General features: G+C 49.7%; 1 protein-coding gene and 1 long non-coding RNA gene across 7 annotated transcripts in view; both read left to right on the top strand.

The window, feature by feature from the left end:
* The window catches only part of LOC132533319 (uncharacterized), a 23,047-nt gene extending 17,974 nt beyond the window's left edge, over window positions 1–5,073 (top strand). The window contains exons 3-4 of the long non-coding RNA XR_009545198.1: window positions 3,676–3,924; window positions 4,563–5,073. This is a non-coding gene — a long non-coding RNA (uncharacterized LOC132533319). The remainder of the gene's footprint in view (window positions 1–3,675; window positions 3,925–4,562) is intronic.
* Window positions 5,074–8,406: 3,333 nt separating this feature from the next.
* TLN2 (talin 2) overlaps window positions 8,407–22,500 on the top strand; it is a 414,501-nt gene continuing 400,407 nt past the window's right edge. For 4 of the 6 annotated variants that reach the window (XM_007533899.3, XM_060174397.1, XM_060174399.1 and 1 more), the window contains exon 1: window positions 8,407–8,518. The gene's annotated coding sequence lies outside the window, so the exon portion shown is untranslated. Of the gene's footprint in view, window positions 8,519–9,478; window positions 9,615–22,500 lie in introns of those variants that run through there. The other 2 variants (XM_060174395.1, XM_060174393.1) reach the window with 2 other exon arrangements.

The raw sequence follows: 22,500 nt of genomic DNA, 5'->3' as shown, positions 1-22,500 counted from the left end.
CACCTGGGAGAGCCAGGATACCTCTTACAGTTAGATTTTATTGTTTTGACCAGAGTTCTGGTTGTTGGTGGGGCTGGGGATTGAACCTAGGATCTCTTGCCTGCAAGTCCTATGTGCTGCCTCTACACTGTCTCCCTGGGTAGTGACTCTCAAGAGTGCTGGTTTGTATACTCTCCAGTAAGACCAGACAAGTTGCAGAGAGTACCCCTCAACTGCAGAATAATCAGATTCACACAAGTATCTTTGGCTTTCATCAAAAGAGGGGGGGAGAGAGGGAGAGGGGAGGGGGAGGGAGAGGGAGGAAGAGGGAGAGAGAGAGAGAGAGAGAGAGAGAGAGAGAGAATAGGGGAAAAGGGGAAAAGAACAGGCAATCAGTAGAGGGGGCTAGAAAGATCCCCTCAGCATATAGGAGCCGCAAGCTCACTTCCGTGACTTTGCATGTGACTGACTCCACTATAAGTAAGCTTACCAGTCTCTGGGATTTCTCTCTCATTAATACAAATAAATCTTTAAAAAATGAAAAATAGGTGACAGTGGGGATGGATATATTCACTCTGTTTCTGAAGTATACACAAAGTCATCTTGGCCCCTTGAAGTTACACAAAAATATATCTAGAGAACTTCTCCATACTGTATGTACTGCCATTCAGTTTATCACTTTCAGTCATGTAGGAAACAACAAAAGACTTTTTTTTTTTTTTCCTCCTCCAGGGTTATTGCTGGGCTCGGTGCCTGCACCATGAATCCACCGCTCCTGGAGGCCATTTTCCCCCCCTTTTGTTGCCCTTGTAGCTTCGTTGTGGTTATTATTATTGCCCTTGTTGACACAATTCGTTGTTGGATAGGACAGAGAGAAATGGAGAGAGGAGGGGAAGACAGAGGGGGGAGAGAAAGATAGACACCTGCAGACCTGCTTCACCGCCCGTGAAGCGACTCTCCTGCAGGTGAGGAGCCGGGGGCTCGAACCGGGATTCTTACGCCGGTCCCTGCGCTTTGCGCCACGTGCGCTTAACCCGCTGCGCCACCGCCCGACGCCCACAACAAAAGACTTGTACGTGGCCCCAAATCTAGTTTGTTTAGAGCAAGCCCATTTCATTTGGGAATTAGATTTAGATTAGAAGTCACTTTTAAAGAAAATTTCCTTTATGATAAGGGGTATATTAGTCTTAAATCTGATGACTAAACATTTAGTTTTGAAAGAGTTTGAGGCACATAGGTTAAAACATCTGCAGAGTAAAGAAGTCAGTCTTGGGGTGGTGACGCACCTGGTTGGGCGCACATGGTATAATGTCCAAGGACCCAGGTTTGAGCCACTGGTCCCCACTTGCAGGGGGAAAGCTTTACAAGTGGTGAAGCAGAATTGCAGCTGTCTTTTGGTCTCTCTCTCTCTCTCTCTATCATCCCCTTCTCTCTCAATTTCTGTCTGTCTCTATCCAATAGACAAATAAAGATTTTTTTTAAAGTTACTAAATCTTGAAAGAAAAGAAGTCAATGTCATGCAACATGATTTATTAATAGTAATATAGTAGCAACTTGCTGTAACCACAGATTAAAATATTTTTATCTTAAAACACCTTATGAAAAAATATGTGTGTACACTCATATATTAAAAATCCCAAGTTACTGGAATTTGAAAAATTATATTAAGTGTTTTTTAAATTTTATTTATTACTGGATAGAAAGGGAGATAAACACCTGCAGCCTTGCTTCACCACTTAAGAAACCCCCCCACCCCAAGGTGGGAACCGGGGGCTTGAACCTGGGTCCTTGCGCACTGTAATTTGAGCACTTAACCAGGTGTGCCACCTCCTGGCCCTCATTAATTTTTAAAAATGTTATTATTTTTTAAAATTTAAGTATGATAGCGATAGAAATAGGCAAAGAGGTGGGGGGAGAGAGGGAGAGAGGCAGAGAGACACCTGTAGCCTGCTTTACTGTTTGAGAAGCTCTCCCCCACTGCAGGTGGGGACCAGGAGGCTTGAACTTGAGCTTGAGAACTTATGCACTTTACCAGTTACAACACCACCACCTCAAGTTACATATTTTAAAACTTTTGATGGTCCACAATAAAAATATTTGAAAACCATATATAGATGTATAGATCCTTTAAGATATACTTAGTGTGGGGGGGGGAGGGAGGGAGATGGAGGGAGAGGGAGAGGGAGAGGGAGAGGGTTTGAAGCAGCTTTGCTCTGGTACATGCAGTGCCCAGATGGAGCCTAGACCCTACTCCACGCAAGTCCTGTGCTCTACCCACTGAGCCACTCCCTGCTCCCCAGCTATTTAAAAACATTTTGAAGCAGAGCATCATAACCTTAAACATGTCTTGTCAAATCAGTGAGCAAACCACCAAAAGAGAAACATCCTGCCTCACATGCTGTTTATATTAACTTTTTGATTTGGATTAAAGATAAATTCAATTTAGCAGAGCCATTACGGGTGTTCTCCTGGACAAAATGTTTCCTCAGACATTTAAAGGAACTCCCATAGTGTATTTTATATGTCACAGGAAAAGAGGGATTAATTGCAAGCATGTCCTGTGTTGGGTATAGTAACAGCAATTGTTTCCTGAATCTGAGCAATTTCCTCTTTTTGAAAAAAGCCATTTATGTCTGTCTCCACCAACCCATCTTGACTAGTCAGAAATGAGCAAAAGGTCCATGTGTAGAGGTAGCTAAAAAACTTAAATTGGAGGGCTGGGGAGATAGCATAACAGTTCTTCAAAAGGCATATGCCTGAGGCTCTGAGGTCTGAGGTTCAATCCCCAGCACATCCTTTAGCCAGAGCTGCGAAGTGCTCTGATCTTTATCTCTCTCATTAAAAAAAAAAAAAAAGATAATAAAGGTTCTAAAAAAGCCTAAAGAAATTCCTGCAAACTATCACATATATGCCTTAGAAAACGAACAAACATGAGGGGGGGCTGCTTGGTGCAGCACTGGATTAAGCATACATAGTATGAAACACAAGGACCAGTGCCAAGATCCCTGTTGGAGCCCTTGGCGCCCTATGGGCAGAGGGGTCACTTTGCAAGTGGTGAAGCAGGTCTAGAGGTGCTTACCTTTCTCTCTTCTCTTTATCTCCCCCTTCTCTCTCAATTTCTCTCAATCCTACCCAATGAAATGGGAAAAAGTAGCTTCCAGGAGCAGTGGATTCATAGTGCTGGTACCAAGCCCCAGCAACAACCCTGGAGGCCAAAAATCCATCCCCCCAAAAAACATGAAAGTATTTATCAGTACTAAATAAATACCAAACAATACTAAAACTCAGATACTATTCCAATAATAATAATAATTGTAATATGGTATTGGAGAATGAACCAAAGGCCACATTCATGTGATTTTTTTTTTTTTACCAGGTGGCAAAACACTCCCTGTCCAGTTTTTAAATCCTAGACAGAGAAAGAGTAAGCCATGAAAAAAAGGTAGACAAAGAGAGGGCAGACAGACCACAGCACTGTTCCACCAATCATAGTGTACCCATGTGGTGCTAGGACTTAAACCCAGGGTTTCTCATACAGGAAGGCAGGCACTCTACCCACTCAGCTATCTCACGGTCCCTCCCTCCACAGTTATTACGCGTCGTGCTTCCCTAGAATTTACAGTTAGACAATGGAGAGGTCCCCATTAACCTAGAGGTGCCACGTGAGAATAAAGTTTGACTATCTTGTTTTCTTAGGAAAGGTGATCCCCACCTCCACCTTGCTCTCAGGAGTGGATACAGTTTTGGAAGTGGCAAGCTGTCATGAACTCTCTATGAAGGAAGTCCTGGATGGTATCTCAACACAGCAGAAAACATAATCTTCTGGGGAAAAGTAGGAAACATTTGACATAATTTCTTTGTGCTGTTTAGCTTGACTCAGGTTTGCTTAGATATGAACATATGCAGAGAGGAGGAAGTTGGGAGGTCAAGGTTAACAGTACAATGGTGAGAGGGAACCAATTTTTCTTTTCTTTCTTTCTTTTTTTAAAAGAATTTATTTATTTATTCACGAGAAAGATAGGAGAGAAAGAACCAGACATCACTCTGGTACGTGTGCTGCTGGGGATCGAACTCAGGATTAGATCCTCAAGTTGAGGATCTAATGTTTTATCCACTGTGCCACCTCCCGGACCATGAGGGGATCAATTTCTTAGTATCTGCTTCTCGAGAGCATGAGAGACACCACAGCACTCGAGCCATCCCACCCTTAAATGTGGTTCTGGGGGCTCCACCCTGGGGTGCACACCCAGCAAGGCAGGCTCCCAGCCGAGTCATCTATCTCTCCAACCTCAACATCTGCTTCTTTGGCATCAAGCAAAGTCTGATGTGCTGTTCCCAGACTTAGCTTGTAGGAAAAGCAGGGTTTAGTTCCAGATGTATTTACACATTACTTGGAAGTTGTCTCTTTGATTTCCATCCCTGATCCTGTACTTGATTTACACAAAATGTTTATTTACTTTTTGTTCAGTTTGTAATGACCATTATGAGAGATAGTAGGACCATATAGTGGCTTGGTAAACTGTTTAGATAATCGAGTTCTACCTCAGTTCTTTAAGACTAATCCCCATGTTTTCCTTTGCCAGTGGAGAGAAAAATCCAAAAATGTGGACATGTTGGTTTCAGCAACTGACTAGTTTAGATATCACTGTCTTGTCAGTGACGTTGAGGAGCCTCAACCTCAGAGCACTGGCCAGATGCTGATTTTTAAAATACTTGAGAGGAAGCCATTGGACCCTGTGAGCCAAGGAGACTAAGTGTAAGGGGAAGTGACTTAAGCTGTGACCTGTGTTGCTGTTCTGATGAGCTTTCTACATAAACCTGGCACTCAGAGCAATAACAACATGGTTGATGTCAGTAAATCCAGCGACAATTTCAGTGACCTTGATTTAAAGAGCATGTTGCCAGTCTCTCATATAAATTATTAGCTTTTTAACCCTCTCCAGAAGGGAGGTGGCTTGCTGCCTGCCCACTACCAGTTATTCTGTCAGATTGATGGAAAGGAGTGTGAGCAGAAAACATTTACCTGTATCTTTACAGTGTGTCCTGCATTTTTTTTTTTTATAAAGGGCTTCTTCTAGTCGCCAGTTAATGGGCTTTGGGGTGCCTTTTTAATTTATAAAATTTTTAGACACTTCTGTCTCTAGTACAAGTTACAAATCTTATTCTCCAAAACGAGTAACAAAACTGACCTCTGGATACATAACGAACACACTATGTATCATTCACAATAAAATCACATTCATCCGTCTGGACAGGCCATGCCGTTGTTCTTACAGAATGCCCAGCCTTATCCAGTGTCACAACGGACTCCTTCAATATAGTTTCAATTTGGAAAAACTCATGTACTCTCCAGTTCATAGGAACTCCTTAGCCATCCCAGGCGCTGAGAAAAAGCCTCAGTGTTTCCTTTATGAGCAATTGAAGAGACTTGTTACTTGCTTCTCTGGATGAGGGGAGTCTATTTTAGTCGTTTTTCATTGGGATGGGAGTGGTGGTGGTGGAAGGCAGGCCATTTGTTAAGTACTGCTTCTCCTATAGAAAAACCAGAAATGGGAGTGGGGGGGGGAGTAGCGCAGTGGGTTAAGTGCACGAGGCACAAAGTGCAAGGACCGGCGTAAGGATCCCAGTTCGAGCCCCCGGCTCCCCACCTGCAGGGGAGTCGCTTCACAGGTGGTGAAGCAGGTCTGCAGGTGTCTGTCTTTCTCTCCCCCTCTCTGTCTCCCCCTCCTCTCTCTATTTCTCTCTGTCCTATCTAACAACAACAACATCAATAACAACAGCAATAATAACTACAACAACAACAAAAACAACAACAGGGGCAACAAAAGGGAAAATAAATAAGTATAAAAATTAAAAAAAAGGAAAAACCAGAAACGAGGAACTAAGTAGAAAAAGAACTCGCCCACAAACTATCACCAGTCACGGTGACTTGTTTAGCATCCCGGTGTCTACCTGTGTCTCTCCATACACTACTGTTAAAAAAAAAAAAAAGAAAAGAAAGCAAGAAAAGAAAAGAAAGAAAGAAAAGAAAAACGAAAGGGTGGTGGTGGCTAACCACACAATACATAGAATTTGCTGATTTGCCAGCTCCCCTGCCCCCCAATAACCTTCACATTAGTCCGTGTCAACCTAAAGAGACTCAGTGCAGGAGATACAGAACTGACTTGATCCAAGACTGCAGGGGGGGGGGGAGTATTTATTTGATAAAGTCAGTCTGCTGGGGGCCCCCAGCCCGTCTCCAAATCTGCAGGCCACCTCTGACCCGCAGCTGGCGGGTGTGTGTCTGTGTGTGTGTGTCTGTGTCTGTGTGAGTGTGTGTGTGTCTGTGTGAGTGTGTGTGTCTGTGTGTATGTGTCTGTGTGAGTGTGTGTGTATGTGTCTGTGTGAGTGTGTGTATGTGAGTGTGAGAGTGTGTGTGAGTGTGTGTGTGAGAGTGTGTGTGTGAGTGTCTGTGTGTGTGTGTGTCTGTGTGTGTGTCTGTGTGTGTGTGTCTGTGTGAGTGAGTGTGTGTGTGAGTGAGTGTGTGCGAGTGTGTGTGTGTGTCTGTGTGTGTGTCTGTGTGTGTCAGTGTGTGTGTGTCTGTGTGTGTGTCAGTGTGTGTGTGTCTGTGTGTGTCAGTGTGTGAGTGTCTGTGTGTGTGTGTCAGTGTGTGTGTGTCAGTGTGTGTGTGTCTGTGTGTGTGTGTCTGTGTGTGTGTCTGTCAGTGTGTGTGTGTCTGTGTGTGTGTCAGTGTGTGTGTGTCTGTGTGTGTGTGTCAGTGTGTGTGTGTCTGTGTGTGTCAGTGTGTGTGTGTCTGTGTCAGTGTGTGTGTGTGTCAGTGTGTGTGTGTCTGTGTGTGTGTGTCAGTGTGTGTGTGTCTGTGTGTGTGTCAGTGTGTGTGTGTCTGTGTGTGTGTCAGTGTGTGTGAGTGTCTGTGTGTGTGTGTCAGTGTGTGTGTGTCTGTGTGTGTGTCAGTGTGTGTGTGTCTGTGTGTGTGTGTGTCAGTGTGTGTGTGTCTGTGTGTGTGTGTCAGTGTGTGTGTGTCAGTGTGTGTGTGTCTGTGTGTGTCAGTGTGTGAGTGTCTGTGTGTGTGTGTCAGTGTGTGTGTCTGTGTGTGTGTGTCTGTGTGTGTGTGTCTGTCAGTGTGTGTGTGTCTGTGTGTGTGTCAGTGTGTGTGTGTCTGTGTGTGTGTGTCAGTGTGTGTGTGTCTGTGTGTGTGTGTCAGTGTGTGTGTGTCTGTGTGTGTGTCAGTGTGTGTGTGTCTGTGTGTGTGTCAGTGTGTGAGTGTCTGTGTGTGTGTGTGTCAGTGTGTGTGTGTCAGTGTGTGTGTGTCTGTGTGTGTGTGTCAGTGTGTGTGTGTGTCAGTGTGTGTGTGTCTGTGTGTGTGTGTGTCAGTGTGTGTGTGTCTGTGTGTGTGTCAGTGTGTGTGTGTGTCAGTGTGTGTGTGTCTGTGTGTGTGAGTGTCTGTGTGTGTGTGTGTGTCAGTGTGTGTGTGTCTGTGTGTGTGTCAGTGTGTGTGTGTCTGTGTGTGTGTGTCAGTGTGTGTGTGTCAGTGTGTGTGTGTCTGTGTGTGTGTCAGTGTGTGTGTGTCAGTGTGTGTGTGTCTGTGTGTGTCAGTGTGTGAGTGTCTGTGTGTGTGTGTCAGTGTGTGTGTGTCAGTGTGTGTGTGTCTGTGTGTGTGTCTGTGTGTGTGTGTCTGTCAGTGTGTGTGTGTCTGTGTGTGTGTCAGTGTGTGTGTGTCTGTGTGTGTGTGTCAGTGTGTGTGTGTCTGTGTGTGTGTGTGTCAGTGTGTGTGTGTCTGTGTGTGTGTCAGTGTGTGTGTGTGTGTCAGTGTGTGTGTGTCTGTGTGTGTGTGTCAGTGTTTGAGTGTCTGTGTGTGTGTGTCAGTGTGTGTGTGTCAGTGTGTGTGTGTGTCTGTGTGTGTGTGTCAGTGTGTGTGTGTCAGTGTGTGTGTGTCTGTGTGTGTGTCAGTGTGTGAGTGTGTGTGTGTCAGTGTGTGTGTGTCTGTGTGTGTGTCAGTGTGTGTGTGTGTGTGTCAGTGTGTGTGTGTCTGTGTGTGTGTGCCCGTGAACGCTACCTGTGCAGCCAGGTCAGCGCCCCCCAGGTCCTCCCGGGGTCGGGGGGGGGGGAAGCGAGCGCTTTGGGGCGGGGGGTCCCCACCGCCCGAGACCCCGCCATGTCTGCACCCGCTCGCCGCATCACACCGGGAAGCCCCCGTTCAGAAGTCCGGGCGGGAGACCCCTGCGGTCCCTTTCTCTCCCCTCGACAGTCCGAGACCCCGGGCCGGAGCCGCCCCCAGCCGCCCCGAAGCCGCGAGGGTCGTGCGCGGGCCCGTGTCCGTGTCACGCGCGCCGCGGGGCCGCGCCGTCCCCGAGTGATGACGCGCTTCCTGCCCTCCCGGCGCTGCGCTCGCGCCCGGCTCTTGTTCGGCGCGCGGAGCTGCGGCGGCGGCGGCGGCGGCGGCGGCGGCGGCTGCGGCTGCGGGCGGGCGCGCGGGGGGGACGCAGGCGGCGGCACGCGGGGCGGGCGCTGTGGCGCGGGACAGTCCATGCATCCCCCGGTAAGGCGCGCGGTGCCCCCCGGGGCCCCTCTCCCCGCAGCGGCGTGCGCGGTGCGTGCACCCTGGCGGCTCTCTGCCCTCCCGGCGGCAGCAGCCGTGGGCGGCTTTTCCCTTCCCCTCCTCCCGTTTGCATCTGGCGAGGGAGGCCGAGGCCGAGGAGACCCCGCAGAGCTCGCAGGCTGGAGGCAGCACGAGGGTTTGCTCGTCCTCTTTTCTTTTTTCTTTTTCTTTTTCTTTTTTTTTTTTCCCCCTGCAGGATAAAAATAAAAAGCAAATGAAACGACTGCACCTGTCTATCGCACATGTCTGTGTCACCGCACACCGCCCCGCAGCCGGCTCCCGGGCACCCCGGGCACCGCGGGCATCGGGCAGCGATTCCTGGTCGCGCGCTTGCACCCCGTCCACCCCCCTGCTCTCCATCTGGGTTTTGGGGTCCCAGGCTGTGGCCGGCGGCCTGGCCCGCACGGAGTGTCCCCCGGGCAGCTGCATTCCCGCCCCGGCGCCCCGGCGTCCCGGCGTCCCGGCGCCACTTTTGCAAACGCGCCCGCGGGCAAGGGGCTTGCGGGGCCCGGGGACCCCGCGAACCCCGGCCGCCGAGGAGGCGGGCGGCGCAGGCCGGGAGCCGGGGCGGGCTGGGGTCCGGTGCCCCCGCGGCCGCTGGAAGCGGGGTCCCGAGGCGGCGTCCTGGGGGGTTCCGGGCGCCGTCGGTGGAGGGCGCCATGGTGCCGGTGGGTCGCGGCTGCGCGGGGAGGGGGCGCACGGCCGCGGGGCCCCGCGTTCCCACCCCTTTCCCCGGCCGGGGCGTCCCCGCGAGGGGAGGGGGGTCCCCGGCAAAGTTGGCGCATCGGGTGCGGGGCGCCGTCCTGCCCGGGTCCCGGGTCCCTCGGCGTCGCGGGCTCCGGGGCGCACGAACACGCCCCCTGCCCCGAGCCCGGCACCCCAGGCCGAGCACTCCCAGGCTCCCCCCTCCGCGCCCGGGGCTTGGCCTGCGGTCGCCCGGGGGCCCAGGACCGGCCCCAGCCTGTCACCCCGGTGGCGGTGGCGGCGACAGCTGCAGAGACCGCGGCTGCGTGGGTGCCAGCTGCAGGCCGCCAAGGTAAGGGCTCCAGAAGTTGGGGACGCGCGCGGGGGAAAGTTGAATTGCATTTATTTACTTATTTATACTGCCGGGGGAGAGGGAGAGAGAGAGTGTGAGAAATTGTTTCTGAATGCACAGCTTTCCTGGTTATTTCTAGACAGCGACAGGAGAAGGATGAACCGAAGTGGTGGGTGGCTTTGTGCACAGACAGGAGGGGGGACTGGTGGCATTCCTGGAAGAATGCTACCCCCCAAACACACACCCCACACCCCAAGTATGCGTGCATTCTTGGTGCTGTGAGGACTGACTGTGACTTCTTTTGGTTTCCTTTGGTGCTGCGTTGTGGCTTGGGGGGCCAAGGGGGTAGGAGGGGTGTGGGGGGGCGGGGGGGTGTTGCAAGCTCACCTCTCTTCTCCGGAGCGTGGAGTTGCTATTACTGGCAACTTCTCCACTTGGGAAGGAGATCGGGATCTCTGCTGTGTGCTGGGCCCCGGGAAGGGAAGGCCCCGCATGCTTGCTGGTCTACACTGTGCCAGCCCGGCTCCTTGGCACCATCTTGAAAAGATGCCACAGGACTGAGGTCATGGCATCGCTTTGGGGCGCCGTCATTGGGGGCCCTTCGGCTGGGAGTGGGGGTGGGGGTTGTCTGATTAAAGGCTTTCTCTTTCATCTTGGAGATGGGCCCTGCGTTGTCAGGGATCTGGCTGTCCCTCCATCCCTGGTCCCTTTCACCAAGTGCTCAAGGTCTCAGCTCCCTTGGTGGCTGATTGGCATGTATGTGTGAGTGCCAGGCAGTGACAGTGCAGCGGGTGGGGGACCAGAGGCCTGCAACCCTACATAATGTCCATTCAAGCACAGAGCTCTGTGAATATGGAAGACTCCCAGAGCCTCGGAGACATTTATCTGGACTCATTAGCACTGATGCTTTGGGTGAGGACACCGTGAATCAGATGCAGAAAAGCCTTGTCCTTTTGTCAAGTTCCCAGATTCTCTCTTGAATCACAGAAACTCTCAGCTCTTCTGCCTGGTACCCACTCAGGTTACCTAGGAGACATTTAAAGGAGAATCAGCACCCGCCCTCATTCCTTTGGTGTTGGTTGTGCTTCTCTTTCCAAAGGGAAGGCGGACTTGATACATGTGACCCTGATTGAATTAACGATGCTGTTCTTTCAGAGATAGGCTCCTAGGTGTGGGGTGAATCCGGTGGCTAAATCTGAGGGTTCGAGGGTGTCCAGACCCTGTTTCCTGGCATGATTATAAGTGAAGTGAGCTTTTAGAAAGCGTCACACATGCTGTTTTCTAGGCTGGTTTTTGGTGTGTGTTTTGTTGTTCATGTTCTCAGTATTAAACACAGGCCCTCACTCCTCCGCTTTCCCTCTCAGCAGGTCATGCATCCCCCAAAATGGTTGCAGTGGGGAACAATAATCACTTTTTTAATGTCAACTATACTCTAAATTTTAAAAATGCTTTTAAAGGTGTATTTCTACACGTGGGAGGAGTTCTCAGCTTTGCATGCATGAGCCCCAGCATATAATTCGGTCGGTGCTCTGGGTCTCTCTCGGGAAAAATAAAATCTTGAAATAAATAAGTAGCATTCAGGGAAGTAACTCAATGGTTAGAACTCAGGACTTGCATTCTTGAGGCTCCTGGTTCCAGTCCCTGGTGCCCGGGCTTCTCTCTGTCATGTAAAAGTCAGTCTCCTCTGACATAAATAAGGTCAGTCTTTTAAAAATAATGTAAGTGGGGCTGGAGAGACAGCATAATGGTTCTTTAGAAGATTTTGATGCCTGAGGCTCCTAGGTCCTGGGTTCAATCCCCAGCACCTCCCTCAGCCAAAGCTGAGCAAAGTTTAAGTCTCTGTCTTTCTCTCCCTTTCTCTTTCTCATTAAAATAAAATAAACTTAAAAAAATATGTTTATCCACTTTAGGATTGTATCCACATACCTATCACATTTTTATACTCGTTGAGCATGGTATAAAAACTAACTGGCAATAAGTTTCCTCACTGAAGCTTAACGTAAAAGCTTTATCGCAAGGGAGGGAGAACACAAAGTAAAACTTTGCCCCAAAGCAAAGGACTCTGGGGAGGGAAGAGTCGGGAGGAGAGGAAGAAAACTTTGGGGGCCTGTTGCATAATGAAATTGTATGCATATGCCAATGATTGCACTGTAAAGCATTAACCCCCTCAATAGAAAAAAAAAGTTTTATTGAAAACCCTCAGCCTTCAGTCCCAAGTTTGCTTCCTATATGTATACTACAACATGCAAGGAGATTTTGTAACTTCAATAGCTTCTGATGCCTTTGTATTTTGCCTATCGGTTTACCAAGCCTGGTGGTGGTGGTGGTGGTGGTGGTGTGTTGCCCACTTGGGACAGTGTCTAAAAGTTTGTGATCTGTGACATTATTGCCCCAGCATTGTTGAGTCATACTGTTGTCTTGGAGACTTTGGGTGGCGTTTGATTACTACAGGAAGTACTAAAGAGTTAAATCATCCAGTTAGTTTTACTGGGTCCAAAGCTTTTTTTTTTTTAGGAGGAGAAACTTAATAAGCAGGGGCAGAATTACAGCTTACTGTACCCAACTGGTGCCTTTTTAATTACAGTGCTCCCCCCCACCCCCGAACTTTTTAATCCTATTACTTTTATATTTAATAAGGAGGCTTAGTTAAAACACAAGCCAAACGGAACAATTACAAATAATTGGGGCCAAAATGGGGGTAAACAGATGTTCTGCCTAGAGTTAAAAGAGTTAAGGAATCAGAATGACCTCGAACTATGTCTGCAGGTCCCTCCCTGGCCCTTCCGCTAGGCAGTAAGCAGGAGAAGTTTTTTTTGAAAAGAAAGGAAAAAAAGAAAAGAAATGCTTAAGGGAGGTTTCCTCCCCCTCCCCACTGTCTCCACAACAGGTGGGTGAGGTGGGGTACAAAGTGCTTTGTTTGTGAGGGCCTTTGCTGGAATGCCACCCAGTACGGGGAGGGATGCCCCTTCCCACCCACTTCACAGTGGGTTTTTCAGAGCTGGGTGCCCAGGCTCTGAAAGTTGTTTGTCTGCCTCTGAACCCACAGCACAAATGCTGCCCGCTTGCCATAGGATTCTCTCAAGTCTGCTCCTCATTTGTTCTGCACATGTTTTCAGGACTTCTGCCCATGCTCTCTGGCCTCTGAAACCAACCCTGCCTCACCCCACACACTGGGCTCTCGGATGGGGAGGCATTTTTATAACATGCATACTTTATGCGTTCCCTACATCCAGTCCAGGAGGTGAGGATGCAAACACTGAGTAAATGGCACACGGGAAAACTTGGAACAAAGGGTGTCTCCAAAGGAGAGGCACGCGGAGTCAACAGGTGGAGAGATTCTCAGCTTGCCCAGCAGGGAAATGCACATTGAAAAGCCAAGAGGGCTTCCTACCTAGCCCAGGGCTCTGGGGTCAAAAGGTAGAGAAGAAGCAGGAGGACTTGGCCTCCTGGGTGGAGTGTGATTCCTCTACCCTCTAGGTAGAGCAGTTTCTCTGAAAGTGTGGAGTGGGCATGCCCCATGCCCTGCAGTCATTTCTGGGTTGTCAACGAAAGAGAACAGAGGAGAAGCATCAGCATGTAGGGAGGCTGGTGTCAGGGTTACTACAGTCAAGACGGTGTGAGTGTCTTTCCGTTGTGTGAATACAAAATGCAGCCAAACCATGGCTGCCAGGGATGGCCAGTGGAAGCAAGTTGTTGAGTTTATCAAATGCAATGTGATCCTGTTTCTGAGGGAGAGGGAGGGGGAGAGGGGACACCGAAGCTTCCTTCTTTGCAGTGGGGGCTGAACTCAAGCCCTCCCTGTCCCTGCCCCCACCCGCTCCCTTTAACAGAGCCCTGCTTAGCCCTGGCTGATGGTGGTGCTGAGGATTGAGCCTGAGACCTTTGGTGCTTGGGGCATGAAAGTCTTTTTACATAACCATACCTCTCCAGCCCCTCCCCCCTTTCTAATTTAAAGACAAAACCTTATGTGTATTACCCCCAGGGAAGCAGTAGAAGGAAACACAGAACCTAGTTTATTTCTGCATTTTAATAATTGACGAGCATTGCTTTATAATAGTATATGATTTCAGGACTGTAGTTTAACAGCTGTGCGGAGTATTCTGTCATGCTATAGACACACAACCATATCTATGACGTGTGTGTGTGTGTGTGTGTGTGTGTGTGTGTGTGTGTGTGTGTGACTTCCCACACTCACTACAAAGTTCCAGCGCCATCACACCAAACTGAGGGTTTGCTGTGACCTAGACCTTTGGCTCCAGATGCTTTTTGTTGTTGTTTGATTTGAATGAGAGACAGATCAGAGCACTGCCCAGCATTACTTTGTGGTGGTGCAGGGGTTGAACCTGGGGCCCCGAAGTCTCAGGATGGAGGACTTTTGCAGAACCATTAGGCTCTTTCCCCAGCCCAGAATCCCAACTTAATGAGCTGCCCACATGCACCTTGTGAGACGGGGAAGAAGAATGTTGGGGGAACAGTTGAGAGGGCAGAGCCACTTAATACACATCTCCTGCTTTAGCTCTGTAAAAAAATCAAATTAACCCCAGCGAGAAGACAAGGAAAGGAAACACTGCGATCATTAAACATTCAGTGCTCTGAAATGAATGGCCAGAGCAGGTGCAGTGCTGGGGGACACCTAGGGTGAGTTGCAAAAGCAGAGTCTGGGGCCTAAGCCCCAGACATTTTTCTTTCCAGGGTGGGACTCAGAGAGGCTGCTCTGAATGCCTGGGGATCGGACTTAGAGCAGGGAACACGACATTAATGAAAGACTGTCACAGTGTCGCTGCGCTGTCCAAGTGAGTACAACAGCAGTCTCTGAACAATGAGAAGGTTTCTAAAACTTGACCACCAGCCCACAGTTAGTTACAGGTCATACTCAGGATTAGGGTCCAGGTTCTTTCTTAGGACCTTGGTGTAGCCTGGGAGGTGGTGCAGTGGATAAGGCATTGGACTCTCAGGCACGAGGTCCTGTGTTTGACCCTGACACTGTGTGTGCCAGAGTGGCTCTTTCTTCTCTCTGTTGTTTGTCTCTCACTCTTGCTCTCTTTCCTATTAACAAATAAATATCTTATTTTATGACGAATGTGGTCATTAGGTTGCCAGTATCAAAATGACTTGAGATTAAGATTAAACACTTATTTATTTATTTATTTTTCTTTTATTGGGGAATTAATGTTTTACATTCAACATTAATACAATTTGTACATGGATAACATTTCCCAGTTTTCCATATAACAATACAACCCCCACTAGGTCTTCTGTCATCCTTTTTGAACCTGTATTCTCCCCCACCCCCACCCCATCCACCCCAGAGTCTTTTACTTTGGTGCAATACGCCAATTCCAGTTCAGGTTCTACTTGTATTTTCTCTTCTGATCTTGTTTTTCAACTTCTGCCTGGGAGTGAGATCATCCCATATTCATCCTTCTGTTTCTGACTTATTTCACTTAACATGAATTTTTCAAGCTCCATCCAAGATCGGCTGAAAACGGTGAAGTCACCATTTTTAATAGCTGAGTAGTATTCCATTGTGTATATAGACCACAATTTGCTCAGCCACTCATCTGTTGTTGGACACCTGGGTTGCTTCCAGGTTTTGGCTATTACAAATTGTGCTGCCAAGAACATATGTGTACACAGATCTTTTTGGATGGGTGTTTTGGGTTCCTTAGGAGATATCCCCAGGAGAGGAATTACAGGATCATAGGGTAGGTCCATTTCTAGCCTTCTGAGAGTTCTCCAGACTGTTCTCCACAGAGGTTTGATCAACTGACATTCCCACCAGCAGTGCAGGAGGGTTCCTTTGACCCCACACCCTCTCCAGCATTTGCTGCTCTTATCTTTTCTGATGTATGACATTCTCACAGGAGTGAAGTGGTATCTCGTTGTTGTCTTTATTTGCATTTCTCTGACAATCAGAGACTTGGAGCATTTTTTCATGTGTTTCTCGGCCTTTTGGATCTCTTCTGTGGTGAATATTCTGTCCATGTCCTCTCCCCATTTTTGGGTGGGGTTATTTGTTTTCTTGTTGTTGAGTTTGGCAAGCTCTTTATATATTTTGGTTATTAGCCTCTTGTCTGATGTATGGCATGTAAAGATCTTCTCCCATTCTGTGAGGGGTCTCTTGGTTTGGGTAGTGGTTACTTTTGCTGTGCAGAAGCTTTTTAATTTGATGTTAAGGTTAAACCCTTTTATAACCCAATCCCCATGATAGGTCGGGGATTATGTATGTGTCATACTTTATAGTCAAACGATTCTTTTAAGTTATTAAGAATGTTGATTTATTTTGATAGGCCAGAGAAATTAAAAAAGAAGAGGGTGATGGGGGAGCAGAGAGACAGAGACACCTGCAGCCCTGCTGAATCCACTGCTCATGAACTTCCCCCCTGCAGGTGGAGACCTGGAGGCTTGAGCCCAGGACCCTGTTTGTACATGGTAACATGTGTGCTTAACTGGCTAGCCCTTTAATCCATTATTGGCTTCATCCCAGCCTTTCCCCAGCCTCCTCTCTTGCCCCTTTGAGATAGAGGAGCTAAGGGTGGAGGAGACAGCATAATGATCATATAAAAAGGCTCTCATGCCTGAGGCTCCAAAGGCCCGAGTTCAATCCCCTGCACTACCGTAAGCCAAAACTGAGCAGTGCTCTGGTAAAAAATAAATAAATAAACAAAACAACAAAGACACTGGAAAGAGAATCTAAAATTAATTTTGTGTCATTGGGCCATACACACTCACTTCCAAGGTGCCCCAGACAGCAGGCCCCTGACCTGTCTGCCAAGACTCCTGGGGACTGGTGCCCTCAGAAGGTTGGGGTTCACTTGGAGCATTGCTGCGGTGAACCTGACTTGGGATCAAGCCACCTGGGGAACCTGTCCCTGTAGCACATTCTTTGTGATGCCCACAACTCCCCTGGGACCTCTTTGCTTCACTGTGATTTGAAAATTTCTGGGGAGCTGGGCATGTCACCATGCGCAAGGACCCAGGTTCCAGCCCCTGGTCTCCACCTGCAGGGGCGAAGGGAAGCTTCTTGAGTGGTGAAGCAGTTCTGCAGGTTATCTCTCTTCCCCCTCTGTCTTCCCCTTTACAGTTTCTTTCTGTTTTTAATCAAAATAAAATAAAAATATCTAGGGAGTCGGGTGGTAGCGCAGCAGGTTAAGCGCTCATGGTGTGAAGCGCCAAGGACCAGCTTAAGGATCCTGGTTCGAGGCCCTGGCTCCCTACTTGCAGGGGAGTCACTTCACAGGTGGTGAAGCAGGTCTGCAGGTGTCTGTCTTTCACTCCCCATCTTCCCTTCCTCTCTCCATTTCTCTCTGTCCTATCTAACAGCGATGAAAACAACAACAACAATAATAACTACAACAACAATGAAAAACAAGGGCAACAAAAGGGAAAATAAATAAATATTAAAAATTCATAAAAAATAAACAACAAATCCAAATATCTGAAGACTGCTCTGGAGCTGGCACTGAGCTCAGGGGTGTGGCTACCCCTCCTCCTTTCTTTTCCATGGTTTCATGTAACATGTCTGGGACATCCACCCTTTTGTTCTCAGGATGGCCCTAACCAGGAGCAGGGGGAAAAAAAAAATCAGCATCCATTTCTGTCTGGAGACCCAGGGCTTTCATTTATAAAAGCCAGTGCAGCACCAGGGTGAAAACTGGGCATTTATTCATTCATTCATCCATCTATCCATCCATCCATCTGTCCTAACAGGACAGCACACTATCATGTGTCCAGAGCAAGCACAGAGGAGCCCCTTCATCACACCAGGTGCCCCCACAAGCCCAACAGGCAGAGAGACACACCTGGTTAAAGCACAGGTTCATAAGACAGAATGGACAGGCGGCCCTGGCCTTCCTACATCCCTGCCAAGCCACCGGGACCTCTGTGCAAGCCCTGGCCTCTCTGCCCACTGCACTCCCCACTGAAATGATGGCTTAGCTGTGCCCCATGATGCCAAGGACACCTGAGGGGAGGCTTGTGCTGACTGGTTTGCCCCATTGGCCTCTGGAGAATGAGGTGGGCGTTGAGCTGAGGCTACAGGTGTGCCGAGAAGCTACGCTCATCCCTGGGCCTCGAGGGGTGGCTGCTAGAGCCCTGGTCCCTTAAAAGTGTGTCAGGACCTAGATTTTTTGCAAGAGCCTCCTTCCGGTTCCCTCAAGGGCGCCTGGCAGCAGAGGGTCTAGCTTAGTCAATTTTAAAGTTGATGGAAGACAAGGGGCCTGGTGGTAATGTGCCTGGTAGAGCAGACATGTGACAGTGCAAAAGGACCTGGGTTCAATCCCCCCACTCTCCCCCATCCCCACCTGCAGGGGAGAAGCTTCGTGAAACAGTGCTGCAGGAGTCTCTCTCTCTCTCTATTTCCCCCCTTTCCTCTTGATTTCTCTCTGACTCTATCCAGTGAAAAAATAAATTTTACTATTTGAGACAGCTAGCCTCACATGCGAAAGAGAAGTTTAAAATTCTTGGAACACCCCCCTGGGGCTTTGAGGTCTGAGGTGGGTCCTGAGCAGAGTGGTTTCATGCTCCGGACCCCCCGCATCTTCCTCCTCCAAGGGCAGCATCAGGGAACAGATCCTGCACATGAGGCACTTGCCAAAGGCCTTGAAACCTGCAGCCTCATGCATTTCCAAGAGAAAAAAAAAAACAATTCGAAGCTAATTTGAGGCACCTGGGGCCTGCTGCATTGGCCATTAGGTGAGCGAGCTCAGTGCCGGTTTGGAAAACTGCAGGGACACCTCCTCCACCCACACCCTCCGGAGTCCTGCTTGAAGAAGTGGAACCAGGGAGAGGGAGAGACCTCCCCCCTCCTCTCCAGGCTCCAGAGGAGAGAGGGAAAGGAAGCCACCTGCTGAGAGAGAGAAAGAGAGAGGGAGGAAGGGAGGGAGGGAGGGAGAGAGAGAGAGAAAGAGAGAGAGAGAGAGAGAGAGAGAGAGAGAGAGAGAGATAGGTTCTGCCACCTTCCTGGAGAACTGCAACTTCTGCAGATAAAACCCAGCAGTTATGTTACTGAGTAGTTAGCACTGGCCTCGTGGGCAGACAGACTCTTGGGGAGACTGAGCCCCACAGAGACCAGGGACTTTGGCAAGGTCACACAGCGGGCTGGTGGCACATCCAGGTCCTCCTTATCCTGTGCTCTTCCCTCTGGGAGGGGGGATGTTGGGAAAGTGAAATGAGACACCAATTAGATCCAGATGTGCTGCCTCCCCCCAACCCGGGGGACTCCTGAAATAGAGTTATTTCCCTCTGCCGGCGCCGCCTGTGAATACCCAAGGGGTGGAGTGCAGGGAGGGCGGCTCACCGGGCGGTCCCTGGCTGGTCTTGTTGGGAAGCCCCAGATGAGGGGATGGCCAGCACCCTGGATGGAGGACTTCTGGGACACTTGTGTCCTGCATCAGGCCCTGGAGTCAGATGCTTGCGCCAGGGATCCCCAGGACAGATGCTTAGGGTGTGTGTGTGTGTGTGTGTGTGTGTGTGTGTGTGTGTGTGTGTGTGTGTGTGTGTGTGTGTGTGTGTGTGTGTTTCAAGGACATTGTGGGAAGGCTGGGCCTTTGCTCCTCCTCTTCCAACTCCTTTTCTGCCTCTTCCTTTTCCGCCTCTTCCTTTTCCGCCTCTTCCTTTTCTCCTTTCTCGTCCGCCTCTTCCTCATCCTCCTTTCTCCTCCTTTTCATCCTCCTCTTCCGCTTCTCTCTCCTTCTCTTCTGCTTTTAAATGTCTTGTTTATTTTAATGAGAGATAGACGGAGACCAGAGTACTGCTCAGCTCTGGCTGATGGTGGTGGAGAGGACTGAACCCAGGACCCTGAAGCCTCAGCTGTAGAAGGCTCTCACATCACCATTATGCTGTGCCCTCAGCCCTTTGCACTGCTGCCTTTTGTACTAAACCGGGGAGCCTCAGGGGCTTGGGTGCACCTGGCGGCGATGAATGCCTGTGTTTAGAAGGGAGGCGGTACTGGGCCTTGGACCCAAGGCCTCAGGGATGCCAGGTGTGTGCTCTACCAGGTGAGCTGTGTTCTGGAGGCCCAGCACCAAGCGGGAGACCGAGGGACGGCACCCGGGGAAACTTCGTGGCTGGTCAGGTGGTGCTGTGGTCTCTCTCTCTCTCTCCCCTTCTCAAAGAAAATGCCCTGGAAGACGGCTGCCGATAGAACTGATGGTTCTTTACTTTTTATTACCTGTATTTATTTGTTGGAGAGACAACCAGAAATTGAGAGGAAGGGGGGAGAGAGAGAGACAGAGAGACACCTGCAGCCCTGCTTCACCACTCTTTCCCCCTGCAGGTGTGCGCTCAACCAGGTGCACCGCCACCACCCCCCCCCCATGTTTTAAAGATTTATTTATTTATTTACTCAGCAAATCCACCAGGGCATCACTCTGGCATATGCAGCACAGGGACTCGAACTCAGGACCTCACACTTTCAGGCCAGGCACTCTGTTGGTAGGCCACCTACCCGGCCACTGGAGTCCTGTCTTTTCCTTCAGAATTGCAGAGTGAGCTGGAGAGGGACATCTGCCTCCTCCACCAGCAATAGGCTCAGTCACAGGATGCAACCACAGCTGTGCCCCTCCGTAACTGAAGGTACAGCTGACTTAAAACCAGTTTAGAGGAAGCAAGGCCTGGGGGCAGGGGGGCTTGGGCTGAATCCATCAGAGAGGTCAAGGAAATGTAGTTAAAAGCAGCCCTCTCGGGCCGGGTGGTGGGTGGCACACCGGCTTAAGCGCACATAGTACAAAGCTCAAGGACCTGTGCATAGATCCACACACCTGCACTGCTCAGCTCTGGCTAATGGTGGTGCTGGGGATTGAACCTAGGACCTCAGAGCTCCAGGCATGAATGTCTTTTGCAGAACCATGAGTCTCCCCAGCGCTAGTCAGGGCTTCTAAAAGGTGCTAGGTCTGTGGGGGAGTGGAGGGGCCAGCCACAGTGCTGCCCATCCTGCTGGAAGGAGCCTTATCACTGGGAATCACTCACCAGCTTGGTGGACGCTTAAACTCTGGGACAGAACCATCCAGCGAGGCTGTCTGCCGAGCAGGCTGCTCTTTCCTGGAGGTCTCTGTGCCTGGCTTCAGGCCCTGACACTCTTCAATTCTGGAGACAAGGCAAGAAGGAGTGGGAGCCCATGGAAGTGTGTGTGTGTGGAGAGCAAGATGGAGTCTGTTATGCCCCCACACACACTCAGTGATCTTGCTTCATGGCAGCAGGAAAAAAAAAAAAACTAAGTTGAACTAAAGCTCCACTCCCTTCTCCTTTCTCCATCGAATGTCATTTCTTCTCTCCTGACTCTCAGAAACCCCCACCCCAAACTGGGCAATATTTGCTCTCCGGCTGGGCAGTTAACTAGATTACCCACCAGCTTCTAAAAGGTCCAGGTGGGGACGTGCCCCTGATGGTGTCAAGTCTGGGGACAGCCCTGGACAAGGCTTCCCTTCCTCGCCCCTTCTCTTTCCTCTCCTCCTCCTCCTTCTCCTCCTCCTCCTCCAGGGCAGGAAGATCTTGGATAATCACCAGCCTATTTCTGTCTCTCTGACTCTCTCTCTGCCCCTCACCCTGCCTCTGTTAATACAGGAGCCATAGTCACTTAATTTGTCCGTGTCCCTCCAGATCCACTTCCCTTGACACCTGTTGTCTCTTTCTTCTCCTGCCACCCGAATCTGGAAGAATCTTCATTTTTTTTCCCTTTCCCCCTCATCAAGCAAGCTTCTGGGGTTTCTCCAGAGAAGGTGACCAGCCTCTCTCGAATGTGCCTTGTGGATCACTGTGCTTCCTGCAATGCTCCGGGAACCCTAGAAAATGCTCTAAGCTTTTCCTCACTTAAGCTCTCTTAGTACAGGGCTGAGGAGATAGAATAGTGGTGATGCAGAAGACTCTCCTGCCTGAGGCTCTGAGGTTCCAGGTTCAATCCCCAGCATCACCATCTGATCAGCAACCCCCCTCCCCCGCTTGTCTTTGTCTCCCTCTCATTGAAATAAACAAAAGATTAAAACAAGAAAAAAGAAGAAACGAAAATCCTCTACCTGGACCCACAGGGCTCTCCAGGGAGTTTAGTTAGATGATAGCATTCACATCTGCAGTGGCCTCTCACTGTCTGCTCACCCGACCCACAGCTCTGGCCCCTGCTCCGCTCCAGTCTCCTCTGGAGCCTCAGCCCCGGCTCCTGGGTTCTGGAAGGACCAGAGTCCAGTCTGGGTAGAGGTTGGGGAACCCAGAGCTGGGATGGGTGTGTGGGGGTGTCTGGGGGTGTGGAAAGTGACCCTCTCCTGCTTCTTTGGCCACTGCTTTGGGGGAGTCACACCTTCAGTGGGCAGAAAAGATCAAAACTAGGGAGATAAGATCACCCCCACTTTTTTTTCCCCTTTTCTGCTTCATCTTCTCTTTGTCAAGAAATCACAGCAACAGCTGTAGAGGGAGGTACTTTATTTTTTATTTTCTTTATGGAGCTGGAGGGGGGGGGGCTTCTCTTATGTGTGATTTCACTGCTCACTGGCTGATTTAGTTATTTTTTTCATTCTTCTAGAAAGACAGGGAGAGACACCACAGCACTAGTGCTTTTTCTGGTGCTGAGGCCCAAGAGTGCAGTGCTGGGACTCAAACCCCGGGCTGCGTGTGCATGGCGAGGCAGACACCCTACCCACTGAACTCGCTCTAGGCCCGTCAAAAGGGGCTTTATGACTTGGAAACAACCTGAATTGGGGAGCTTGTGTGGACAGCATAATCCACAAAGCAAACTTCACAAAAGAGGAAGTCGGGGCCCGGATCACACGGAGTGGAAACAGGGTGATTAACTAGTCTCTGAGCACTGGGCGGTTTTCCAGGAAAGCCATGTATACTTTTCCCCTGTTTTTGACCTGTGATAAATAGTGGATTTCAAGATCGTACAGACTGCGGTGTA

This window comes from Erinaceus europaeus, chromosome 16 (assembly GCF_950295315.1).
Source record: "Erinaceus europaeus chromosome 16, mEriEur2.1, whole genome shotgun sequence".
NCBI lineage: Eukaryota > Metazoa > Chordata > Mammalia > Eulipotyphla > Erinaceidae > Erinaceus > Erinaceus europaeus.
The sequence above is the reverse complement of the archived record's forward strand: the minus strand, read 5'-3'. Positions and strand labels throughout refer to the sequence as shown.